Source organism: Pagrus pagrus (genome assembly GCF_965226575.1).
Source record: "Pagrus pagrus genome assembly, chromosome: 13".
In the NCBI taxonomy this organism is placed as follows: Eukaryota; Metazoa; Chordata; class Actinopteri; order Spariformes; family Sparidae; genus Pagrus; species Pagrus pagrus.
The window spans coordinates 14,481,690-14,495,406 of record NC_140197.1 but is presented as its reverse complement, the minus strand read 5'-3'; positions in this window follow the sequence as shown (position 1 = coordinate 14,495,406).

The following is a 13,717-nucleotide window of genomic DNA, read 5'->3' as shown; positions in this document are numbered from 1 at the left end:
TGCATGCTTGGCTCATAGTGTACCTGCATAGATAAATACATATGTAACCAATTTAGAGGCCAATAAGTCAATAATCCAGTATTGGGAAATTTACACTATCAGCTATTTATCTGTCAAACTGTCACCACCAGCCCATTCTCACCCCGAACAAGCGGCCTTCTATTTCAGAAGTACAAAGAATAAGACTCAAAGCAGTGAGGGACAGCTACAGTGTCTGCCATACTTTTTTGAGGTATTGCTGGGTATAGGTCATATTATGCTATTATACCTTTCCTTTACTGTGTTATGTAGCATTTTTGTGCATGTAAAAGGTCTGCAAAGTGAAGAAGCCCAAAGTCCACGCCAATGGGAGACACTGCTGCACTGCCTGAAACGCCCGGTTTGGAGTCGAGCCTTAACTTCTGTAACTTATGTGCATTACTATGTAACAGGCGTAAATATATATTTATAAATGTATTATAAAATATAAACACTTCAGTCAGTCAGCAGACATACAGTTGCTACTGCTGAAGCTGTGTTATTTTAGATCACACTACCTTGTTCGGGGTGACCCGCCCTACTCTGCCTATGATTGGCTACATCCTGCCCGTTAAGTAATGTGCATGTGCAACTCTCACCAAAGATTGAACAGAACGGAGTTTTCAAGATAAAGTGTAAAAAGGGATGCTGCAGTAGTGTACCATGAGAAACATGATGTGTTTTTTGTAAACGACGTTAGTTACATCACATATGTTATGTGACATGAGTTACGTCACTCACTTAACTTGCGTTGCAAGACTTAATGTAGTTACTTTAACCCAAAATATGATATTTTCCTAACCCTAACCAAGTAGGTTTTTTTTTTTTTACAATGTTAATAACATTCGAAAAGTCCAAATATGTCACATTATGTGAACTGTTTGTAAAAATGCTTTCATTTCATTTAATTTCACTTCAAGAAACACACTAGCGGGGTGTGTAGAGCACCATAGTTTGAAGTTTAAGGGCACTGACCAAGCTGTTGAGTTTGATAGGTGGGGAGTGAGAATGTGTTGATGCCACACAGCATAGACTAGAGAGCCAAACAGCCCGTTTTACAATTTCACAGGAAGACATAATTGCAATTTGCAATATATGTTCCATGAGGATTCAGAGAGGCAGAAAAAGTCTACATGGACATGAGAGGCAGGTATCAGCTGAAAACAAGGTGATTTGCACAAAAATAAAAATAAAAAAAAACAAGCAAGAATCTAATCCTTAAAGCTTCTCTTGCAATAATTGGATATGCTCATATGATACTTCACTTTTTTTGTCTTTGACAGTACAACAGTATGACTGAAGATTCTGTGACATTATGAGTCAGCTGCGGTAAGTAAGGGTTGACTGTGCTGCCTACAGTTATCTCTGCTGTGACTCATCAAACCTTTCTTCATTAATGTTCATTCAAGTCCCACTCTGTGTACTTTATTTCCTGTTATTAATATTCTGACGTCCAACCATGAAGGACAGCGCATAAAAGAAATCGCTCATAGGGTGATGACTGAAGCACGGAGAGAAAATGTGTTTTCTGTAATGATATCTGTGCCAACAAACCCTCCTCCGTAACACAAGTCTCACAATGCTATTAAACACAAGAGTGCATGGCACGTTATTCCAGCAGTATGTTTTGTTATATTTATAGAAAATGAAAAATCAATTGTTTAGACAAATTAAAGAAAAATCAAGTATCTGTACATCTGTGTTTGTCCACCTGTACTGTACCTGCAGTGCTCGCATGCTGCCCGTTTCTCCAACCTTACCAACCCCAACTGTGTTAATAAACACTTCATAGGGCCCTTCATCAATTCACACCATCGAAAAAAGTTGTGTTTCTTTGTGCTGCACTCTCTCTCCAAATAACAAATGGGCACAGAGCTTTAACAAATTAATCTAGTGTGCAGATGAGAGGGAGTTGGTAAATAATGAATCACACTGCCACCCACAAACCACACTCACACAAAAAGTGTGCACGCAGATAGAGAAGATTTTGGAGAACACACACTTCTAAAAAGAGCAATGGGGTGTCCTTGGGGAGAGGGCCAACATGGCGATAGTGGCTCTCGTTCAATAGATGACTCAGTCTTCCTGAAAAACATGGGAATATATATATTTATTTGTTTCACCAACAACTGAATCGATTGTGTTATTTTAGCTTTGAATATCAGAGTTTATCATTGCTGTTAAATGTCTCAGGTGTGTGTGATGCAGATACATAAAAACTGTATCGGACGAGTGCAGTCTATCTTTAGGATGATTTCCGTGTGTGCAAGTGAGTGAGGGTTCATTGATATTTGAGACTATTCATGTTCCGGCTCATCCTGTTGCCAAGTCCTCTACAGGTGCTCAATCATGTTCCTTTCGCCTCCTGAGTGATAGACCTGATGACGAACCCACCAGTCTTAACCTTCTCCACAGTGCATCACTGACTAGAAGAGTGAGGTAGCAATTCGTCCAAACTATGTGGCTATTTAAAGCCCCGGCTTGCTCGGTTAATAAGGGAGGATGTGAGTGAGTGTACATGCATCTGATCCAAATATGCTGCACAGAAGAAATCAATCTGGTTATTATCCACCATGTAAAGCTTTGTAACGCCGCTGAAAATAGATGAATCACTCCTTCGACGATGACTTTCTGTTGAGTGCGTCACCTTCGACGTCACGAACACTCCAGAAGAACAGTAATATGTTTTACTTAAAGGTGCAATATATAAGAATTTTAGTTCAAAAACATTCAAAAATTATCAACAGAATGTGAACTCATAACAGTTTTGATGTTATGTCAAAGACATATTGTGTTGCAGAGATGTCTATTGAAGTTAGCATGCTAACCAGCTAGCCTCCTGCCAGTTTGCACCTCAAGAGGTGATAGCAGATAGTAATCAACACAGACGCTCCCCCGGTGCTCCGACCTCCTAGTACAGGCAGAGTCAGCTAATGTGCTAGCTGAACTTACTAGCTAATAGCAGCTACAGTTAGCAGCAGTTAGTGGTTACTTTGGTGATGTGCTGCCCCCTATATGTTTCAATAGGTATCCAATTCTTACATACTATCGATAGATACCCGTCACTACTGTACGGTTACTGAACCTGTCCTTGAAGGCCAAGGCCAGATTTTAGTGGGTGTTTCTGGGTTTTGTCCAGTGTGAACGGGTTATTAATGACCACTTACAAATGCAATACATGCAATCTGAACTAAATAAATAAACTAGATAAATCTTGCTTGCCATTCGCCCTAGCTAAACCCCCTTATGGTGAGAACATCCAAGCACATATTGCATCAAACAGGACATGCGTCTGTATGTGCATTGTAACTGTCTAAACACTTTCCTTGTTTTATTAACTTCACAATAACATCTGTATTCTGTAAGTGGGCAAACAATTTTTTCGCGAGATGAAAAACTGCACAGTCACTGTCAGTTCTTTTTGCAGCTCGAGAAAAAACAAACAGCAACAGTCTTCAATCTGAATTTAATTCTTTGTTAGAGATGATTCTTATAATCTATTTTGACAAAAATTACCTTGTTTTAACCCAACCAACAGTCCAAAATCCCAGACACAGTGTCGTGTCTCGACTCCTCTTCTTTGGTTGTTCGAAAAAGTTTTTCAAGAGTTTCAAAAAGACAACAATAAAAAAGGAAATAATCTCCAGGAGTCCTCAAAAGCTGAGTGCAGTTGAGCTTTTATTGCCGGCAGTAAGAGCTGAGATCATACACGGACAATGTCCATGAACAACTGATCTGATCTAAAACATTTGACGTCTTCTTTTAAGCCGAAAATCTGGGCATGGCCTCTTGGTCTCAACCAGTCCTTACTCTTCCTCACTTCTGCTGACACGGGTATTTTTCCTTGGAAAGTCTCGAGCTTTCCAATGCACCTGGCCGTGCCCTGCCGTTTCTGACGCCAATAGCTTTTGCTCTCTGAGTTTGATTTTTTTTTAAAAACAGGCACTTTCCTCAGAATACACCATTAACTCTTGGTGACTCTGGCCTTAGCTTTTTATACAAGTTTCCCTCTGAATATATCCCATTGGCTTTGATCACTCTTCGTACTGCATTTTTGAAAATAATAAAAGTGTGGCATGTTTAATCAGCATTTTGATTAGATTCTTTAACCTCTCAGTACTTATTACCAGTTGTCATTAACCACTAACTCCTTTCTTGTGGTTATATGGTTATATTACACTACAATAGACCAAATCCTAACGTTTGATTACCTAGAACCAATACATTTTCAGCATTTTTGTGTAAAAAGTCACTGCATTTATTCATCAATCATCAAAATAGTCGCTCAATCCGCTAATCTTTTCTGAATGACACAAACACCTCTTATAAAAATGTATGAATCCTAATGCCTTTATGACATATAAGCCTCATATCATGACAGGAACAGTTGCAGAAGCGACGTTAACATGAGAGGTGCTCGGTTCAGACACATCACTTGAATGTATAACGACACTTCCCCTACACACCTCAGCTGATCATTCACTCTTATGGTAAATGATCACTAAGGTGACTCATTTTCTTATGTAAACTTGAATTTTTATGATTATTGTCAATGTAGGGTTGAAATTCACCTCCGTTCCTTGTTTCCAGTTGTCACTTCATCTAAAGTCTGTTCAGACTCAGAAAGCATTGTTCTTCTGTCACACAAGGCTCTGATGCAATATTATTCTCCAGGCTCCCTGAATGGAGAGGGTGGCGCTGACAGCTTTCATCTGTAAATCACTCGGAGGCTCAGTTCTTCTTACGTACAAGAGCCGAAGACATCAGCGCTTCGCTCTCTGGTTTGTGGCGGGGAAACATCAAATATGCACAAATGGGAAAAAGAAAAAAAAAAACATTACTGACAGCACCCCCGTCTCATTTACGCTTTGATCAAGAGCAAACAGCGGCCTCGCTTCAAGTCTCTTGCAAACGCTACAGCACAATATGTCGAAATATCACACACAGGCACAAACATGCACAATCAATCGGGTGATAAAGTATGCATTGGATAAATCCACCATCTCTATCAACACAGAGTCATTTCTTTATCACATTAATAACATAATTCGACTTTGTCCTCCACTGGAGAATGTGTGAAATGTAGGAAAAAGGCATCCTCATTCCCCCCTGGTACACTAGAGTTTTGTCTTGTCTGGTCACAGGAAATTGTAGACAACTTATGCGTCATTTAAGAGTATTGAGCAAATGGAAACGGACTTATTTTCACAATAACCAAAATGTAGACACCGGCGCAATGTTAGAAAAACACATAGGGGACTAGGTATCAGCTCAAGAAAATTGTTTTTACTGGCCTTAAAGGTGTGATTACTGTACTGCATGAATACAAAACATTTGTTGACTGTCAGTGAAGAAAAAGGAATCCACATGACTGAAACAACGTTTCTCAGAATGGGGAGGTGCCCCAACAAGAGAGAAGTAAACATCAGGCATAAGATTGTTTCAAGAAGAAGACACGGCTACATTGAATGAAATTGCAAGTCTTTTCCTTTTTGCCATGCAACAAGCTTAAGCAAAAGTATAAATAAAACAGGAGGTTGATGTAAAAGATTTAGGACTTTTCTGTGCACACAAAAGAATAATTTCTCTCAAATTTTGATCTCAAATTTATAAAAACCCTATTAGTGAGCGCTTCTCCTTTGCAAAAATAATCCATCCCCATCACAGGTGTGGACTATCAACATGCTGAGCACCATTTGCCTCACGCAGTGCGACTCACCTCCGCAGTGTTGATCAGGTTGTTGATTGCGGACCGGGTAATGCTGGCTATCTGCTCCTTAATGGCTGTGTGAAGTCTCTGGCGATTGGCAGGAAGTGGAGCACAGTGTTGTACATGTCAATCTAGAACATGATCAGTGGCTGGCATGTCTGAAGAGTCTCCAGGCCATGGTGAGCATGCAACATCTGTGGCATTGTGTTTTATGATAGAACTCTGCGTTTTAGATGCGATCGGTCCAAGGCTGTACACTCATCATGCTGTTTAATCACCACACCTTTCAGCTCTGGGTGAAGGAGACGTGCTCACTGACATGGATTTTTACAGAGGAATAATCCTTTTGTGCACAAAAAAAACTCCTGGGAGCAGAACAAAAGTGTTGAGCTCTTATTTCTGTTGAACAATAACAACATGACCTTTATGCTAGTCCCCTGAAAAAAGACAAATAATCCTGTCTAATCACATGTACTCTGATTGAGCTGATTACATTTTGGTCAATAAAGCATTGAGAAAACTTAAAACAAGACTGAAATCATTTTTCAGTCTTTACCCCTAAGTAACCCTCTGCCCCCATCCATCTCTCTACACATACAGTATATCAACATCACAAATCACACTGGCAATCAGAACATCCAGTCTTAATGCCATTAGCACATCTGAGATCAGAAACAAAGCAGGCTTCGCAGGAGACGCAGGATCACCGGCTCAGTCAGAATCTGGGATTCAACAGAAACTCTCTTTCCTCTTCTGCTCGGCTTTAAATCTTTATCCATTCCTCAAAACCTGTCATCCTCTGCTGCATTCCTGCACCGGGGCTTCTTTTAATAACCATCCTCTTCATCTCTGTCTCATGTTTCTCCCTGCTGCCTCCATGCTGCACATGTGACTCACCTTTAATGATACCTGCATTGTATAGAAATCTACCAGTGTGTTGTATCCAGACCAATTATCTGAGTGGGTAGGTGGATGAGAACGGCTTTTCCAGGTAAGAAGCTGGCGAGAGGCATTTCCCATGCATCGTTAGCGTTGCTATTGATTAGCAGAATAGCCCACTGGGAATGAGGCACAGCAGTCCGTGAGAAAACATGTGAGTGGGGCTGTAAAGTATAGTTTGAAGCTTCAGAGCTTCATTCAGATCAGTGACTTTATTCTATGTAAACCCTTCTGCACAGCTGAAGATACAGACACACTTATATTATTAGTATTATGCAGTTTGTAGAATGTGTTTGTTTCTAGCTCGTGTGATCCAATCGTTAAGAATAACTAAAGAGCATTTTAAAGTCCAAAAGTCAAAAATTTATGGGAAAAAATAGGTGTAATGTTAATATTTAACAACATTTTCTTCCTTAGTCCATATTTGTTGGGTTTAGCCTTTAGAAACATTTTCCCTGGAAAAAAATAGTTTGCTCTCTTTGCTTGCTGCAGGAGGCGCTCACACCACGCTACTTACATTTAACGTAGTTTAACATTATATTAACTTTTAAATACAACAATTATCTTTATTGTTTCTTTTGTTTTGATTGAGAGACCCCTAGTGGCAGAAATGACATATTGTGCATTTAAGTCACTCAAAAAAAGATCAGATTATGTATCTGCTAACGTTTGGCCAGCAGTTTAATATGATGAATCATTCTGTTCAAATTGAGGATTTTGTTCAAGGTTTGTTTTCTAGTTTAATGTGATTAATGTCATAAAGTATGACTACAGACATTCGAAAACCTCTGTAACTTCAAATGGAAAGAAAATGTGATTTGGTACAGCCATACATGAAAGTAAGTCGATGCACATTGGGTTAACACTCGAAGATAAATGGTATTGAATTTTTTGTGGCATGGGGTCAGGGTGGACTACTTAATTAGGCAAATAACAGCTCATATTTGAATAGACACGTTTATAGGAAATCAGTAGAGTAATAAGATTGAAGGGCTAAAATTGGTCTGAGCAGTTATTTAACCAAACAAATAATAACCCAAAACCATACAGAGCTCAAGCACTGGGGAACCAGATAATTACATGGACATCAAAAACAATAAGACGTTTTTAATGACAGCTTTGACTGACAGCTGCAATTCACAGTCCACTGAACAGGTGAGGGTTAAAGCCTCGACTGTGAATCAATGTTACACTGACTGCATCAATCTACGGCAGCTCTCATGTTCAGCTACACTGCAGTGCCAGCCACTCAGGGAGATGTACTTCCCTCTGCCTTCTGTCCCAGCTCTGCCCTACTGACCCTCATTATAACAGTGCCCACGACCACCGCTGTGCGTAATTGAACCCCGGTCCTGCTAATTTGTGCCGCAGGAGTGAAGGCCCATAAATCACCTTTGCTCTGCTCTTGATCTCTGAAAGTTCAACCCACTGGCTCAGAGGCAAAACTCAGTCTTCAGAGGAAGAAGGAGGATAGCACTTCATAACACAGTCTGCAATTCACGGTGTAATGTTGCAGTGTGAATCAGTGCCAATGAAATACTTATAGCTCCTAGTGGTACTGTGTAGATAAGGTGGAAGAAAACAATGGCTGTGGGGTACAAGGGAGTAACAAGTGGGTATTTCAGTGGAGAGAAGAGGCGACTGTTTGGAAACAACAATGACGGCTCCTCAAGAGGTTAGCATTGCTGCTATAGCATCAGTTATATCAGAAATGAAGAGTATTTTTCACTGAAAGAAAGGCCTCTTTTTGATGGAAGAGATGATTTTTCTGTTCTCTGAACTAGACTCAGTAAGAGTTTGATTTAACAACTGGCTCCGTTGGTGGAAGCGATCTCCGATGTTGATCTGACTGGTTAATGTTAGCCTGTGATAGGCAGTGATAAGTCAGGTTTTCCTTAGACATGCCATCCATTTTCCAAACAGTTTTTTTGCGTCTTCTCAGATGGACTTTTGAAACAAACCATCTGGCAAGTCAGTTTAGTGGTTTCATGGGAGAACTGGGGAAACTGTAACATCGCCATGACTTTAACAGAGCTTGTTTCTCGAACAAGATGTTACCCACCAATACCAATTTCTTCTTCCCACTACCTGATACCTGAACTTTGTTGATTGGCGAACACCAAGTAATGATCCAGTACCAATGAGTGTTAAACAACAAGACAATGTCCAAACCAAGTATGGGCTGTGTCTGGTCAAAATTCATTAGTGGGATTGTCAGTGGTAGAATATATGATTTGAATCTCTGTTTATTAAATGCTTGTGTTCAGTCTTTTGCTGTGGTCCCAGTAATATTTGTTGTTAATGTGCAGCGAAGTAGCAGATCACATGACTTTATTATGCTGTTTTAGGCAATAAAGTAGTATGAAGTAGGCAGGGAATTTGGTGGAAGTAAGGGAAAACTGGTAAGGAAACACCCCTGGGTGATATAATAACCATTCACATGGATTCATTTTGAAAGGGCAACGGCCCATGGCGAACGCTAAGACCCGACTGTAACTCCTGCTGTCAGTCAGTCAGGGATAATTGCGTTTGTTGGGCTGGACCCACTGTGGCGCTCCAGCCAAAAAAAAAGTGCCAATACCAACTCCAACATTTTAGTCATGAGGAGTCCATACTGGCCTTGAGATATGTGAAATATAAACTGACGGATGGACTGTTTCCCAGTAATGGACCAAGTGGGTACCCAGCATTCACATCCTTTATTGCATAGTTTCTCCCTTTCTCTTAAATGTCCAATTGTTACTCCCTTGCTACCCATGGTCTTATTTTCCTCTACTATACCCACATAGTGCCAGAAGGGACCAGTAAGGACTTTTTTTGGTACCTGACTCATTTAAAGTTATTAAGTGCCACCAAAATATGCAGCAACAGTGTGAAAACATCCGTAAATGCCACCCCAATTCAGCTTACCATGTTAAGTGTAAAACTAAATGGTCTGGATGTTGCCAGTTTTCACATCCTTGGGCAAAAAACATCTTGATTCAAAAGCCTCTTCCATAAACATTACACCTGTACAGGCCATTAAAACAAATGTTATTTTCCTTGTTCACTGTTTAATGAGATACTTGGGATGGGATAAACAGTCTTTGGACAAACAATTTACATTGTAAAACACAAAATTAGCTTTCAGATTGAATTAGAAACTGGCAGAGCTCGAGGCCAAATTACCCATGAAAGTCAAATGTAAGGCAGCACTTTGTCGGCTTTGTTGTAGCAAACAGCAATCTGCTGCTGCTGTAGCTGCTGGAAGAAGCAACATAAGAAATGCATTACATAAGAAGTGCTTGAATTGCTTTTTTCCTGCAATGTACCCAGATGCGTTTGAGTCATGCAGCCTGAGAATCCCTCGCGGATGTCTGCCACACAACAAAACATGACAGCGCCGGCATGTACTGTAATTGATTCAGTAAGGTGTAGACACGTGTAGCTCAGAAGTCCTCTGTTCCAGTTAACAGCAAACAGCAGTTATGAAAGTGATATTTTTATGTGTGACTGCAGCGATCTGAACAGGTTCGGCGTCACAGCAATATGTGGCTCCTGCTTATCAAACATGGCAGGTAAACAAAACGCTGCGGGACAACCGAACACAACCTAACAAGAAATAATAAAAAGAAACGCAGCCCGAGTCACGTGTTGGGATAGAGCCGCATCTCTCAGCTTAAGGCAAGATCTCACAGGCCTGTGGAAAACTATTCAAACTGAAATTACATTTTAGTGGCGCAGCCCCCGGGAGTGTGAGAATGAAATTCTGCACATATCAATCGCTCACCTAAGGCGAAACACTGTAATGAATTTTTATTGCTGCACCAGCAATGAGTGCTGAATTGAGAGAAGATACGAGCAGTTAAAGACCTAATGGATAATTTTCAAACGTGTCATAGAAGTGGGAAAGGTGAAAGAGCTTAGATGATCACAGGATGGAAGGATCATGAAAGGATCACAGACATCAGCTCACAGGTGAAATTGCGCTGCTGACACCAAGTGATGTAACTTTGCAAAAACTAAAATGGTAAGTCGACATCGTGACAGCTATTCACTTAAGGAGAAATTGCATTTTAACGCTATAAAGTCCTCCTCTATGACTCTAATCAGTCTGAGATAGAAAAATCTCTTTCTTGGCTTAAGTTCAAGGCGTCAGATTCCTTCGGTGCACCTTTCCCAGCTGAATAATGCCATCTCAGCCGGGAACCTTTGATCCGCAGACAGAAAGGGAATCTAAATTCAAATGCAAGAAAGTGTTTGATCCGGACACGGTGACTCCTTGATTGCGCCTGACACGATGATCTATCTGATCACATAGAAGCGAGGGGTGGAACAAAGGGCTATCAACTCATGACACTGTACGATAACAGTCACTATACAAGACACTGTACAAGCGGTGTGAGTTACAAAGACCCCGGGGGCTTGATTTAAAATATAATTATCATTTTAATGGCGTGTCGTCAGAGTTTACAGGGGTTGTGAACTACTCAATCGGCTCTACAAAGTGAAGGGACGGGCTTAAGGTCATCCTCTCATCATGCTCTCACCCCCGTCTCACCCACTTTCTCTCTCTTGCATGTACTTTAAATGAAACAGCATAGCAGAACGTATCAGTTCAAATTGAGGTTATCCACTTCTCTTAATCAAAGAAATATTTTAATCATGCAAAATATTTTCTGGCCTGTTAAATAACTAAAACATTACGTAAGAAACCAGTTTAAGTTACTGATACAGCTGCAATCTGTGTTCTTTTTCGATTAAAACATGGGACAAGTGTTTAAAATCTGAAGATTAAGACTCTTCGTGGCCTACTGTAATATTTACAACGTTAACACATTCGCAAGCCAAAAGTCATAAAGCACTTGTCTTTGTACATACTAAATGGACTGCATCCAAAGAATTTAGCCAACGGCCATTTCCACTTCCAACAACACACTTTCACTGTGGCTGCACACACTGAATAAGACATGAACAACAACAGATGCAAAACTCTGCAGGATTCCTTGTTTAAGCATGTGACACAGGTCCAACTATTCAAACAGAAGCACCGCCTTCACATATGGCGACTGCCACATACACCCACGCACACAAAGCGGCGTCTGATAGGACTTAGAGTGGAGTCAAGCTGGATTATATGCACGTTGCCGGCAAGTAAACATTTGGCGCCCACGCCTTGCTCTCTCCAGCAGGTTGTATTTACAGATGGGCCTAAAGAATGTACAGTATGTTTGCACTGTGTTTATTAATCTGTCCACTCGTTTTCCTGGCTGCTTGCTCATGTCTGTGTTGTTGTGGCAACAGCCAGCATCCAAAGTGAGCTACCTTAACTGGTTGTTAAAAGCAATGGGAAGAAGGGTTCAAAATCATGGTTGGAAACTTTCCAACTGGGAATTAGAAGCAGGGAAATAACAGGAAATAATGTGAATAAAATAAATAAATAACAAAAAATATTTTGTTCACCTGCATGTGCATTTTGTATGTCTGTATGCATTTCTTTCTAGTGTATCTCACACTATTAAATTAAAACATGAATGCTGTCAAAACAAAACAATGCAATTACAAATACACAGATATAACTTATTCACTTGTCATTTTGTTATATCCGTCCACGTCCCTGTATCACTTCACAAGAGTATTCACATGTCCAGTTGTATGTGTGATGTGTATTCAGTCTTTATTAGTTACTGAGATGACTGGCACTGCATGGAGTCGACAAGAGAGGTGTATGGTGGAGTGCAGCCACTTAGAAAAGGCCGACTCGCAGAGGTATGTAGACCTGAATAAAGCAGACATTTTCAGAGCTGCTTGGTGGAGATTCCTATAGTTATCTGGCTCTACTAAGCTCCAGAAATGCTGAGAATGCTGTTGAGACTTTGACTGCACATTATTTTGAAGGTTTATAACCTCAATTTCCATTTCTGCAGGATCAACACAGAAAAGTTCAGCCATCTGTCCTGAAATGTCACTTATGTCCACATCCATGAAGGGGTTGGCCATAAATGTCACACAGGGCTCAAGTTTCTCAAACTCCTGTCCAAGCTTTGACAAGAGGCCACAATACTTGGAAAAATTTAAGGTTCAGGTGGTTAATTTTCTCAGTTTCATCTGTCAAGGAAGCCAGATCAAGTAGCCACTCTGCATCAGATAATAGGGTGGTATCGAAGTCTGGGCTGTATATCCGTGGAGTCGACAGACTCATCACACTGAATTGAAAACCATTTGCACCTGCTCATGTCGGTTTTCCAGCTGTTTTACCGCATCCGCAGACAGTGCAGACACTCTCTTTGCCACAGTATTTACACCAAGTTGTACATCGGCAATAGCAGACTAAATTTCTGTCTTGCTTTAATGCTCCCTGAAAAACGTTTCAGCCACCGCGGTCATAGCCTCCTTTGCAATCCCGCCATCGGTGAAGGGGCTTTTTGTGCTTCGTTAAGATGTGCGCCACTTTAAACGATTTTATCTCCTCTTTTCGTAGACTGCTACCTGCAGGAAAGTCCCGTGAAAAGTTGCTGTGGAAAATAGTATGTTTTTAGCCTGTTATTGGTACGGGTACCTGCCACGGTCATGGTCGCTGCCCATCTCACACCACGACTGGCTCATCAAGCTTGACAACTAATTGGCAAATCATCATTTTGAATAAGATGGGGGAGGGGTATCTATTAATTTGATTGGATATACATGTAAGTTGGTTTGCCGGGTGACTAATCAAATTTGACTACTCAAGTTTTCAAAAATTTATGTAGGATTCATTAATGTGTTGGAGAACCCTGATCTAGAGCCTTAAGGTATTCATGTGAAGAAAAACAAGACATGGTTGAGTCTGCCACTATACTCAAAGGTATCATGCCAGAACTGTAATTTAATTACAAGGTCACCCCTCGCAGCTCTTTGACACGTGATCTTTACGAGCCAGTTCACTGGGTTTAATAAAGCACTTGTAACCCCACTGGCTGTCTGTAACATTACTTCATTGGAAAAAGAAGTTAAATTGACATACTCACACCTTGTTCCTTTACAAGGCTCTAGATGTGGCCTGTGCATTTAACTGCGAATTGCTTCACATGA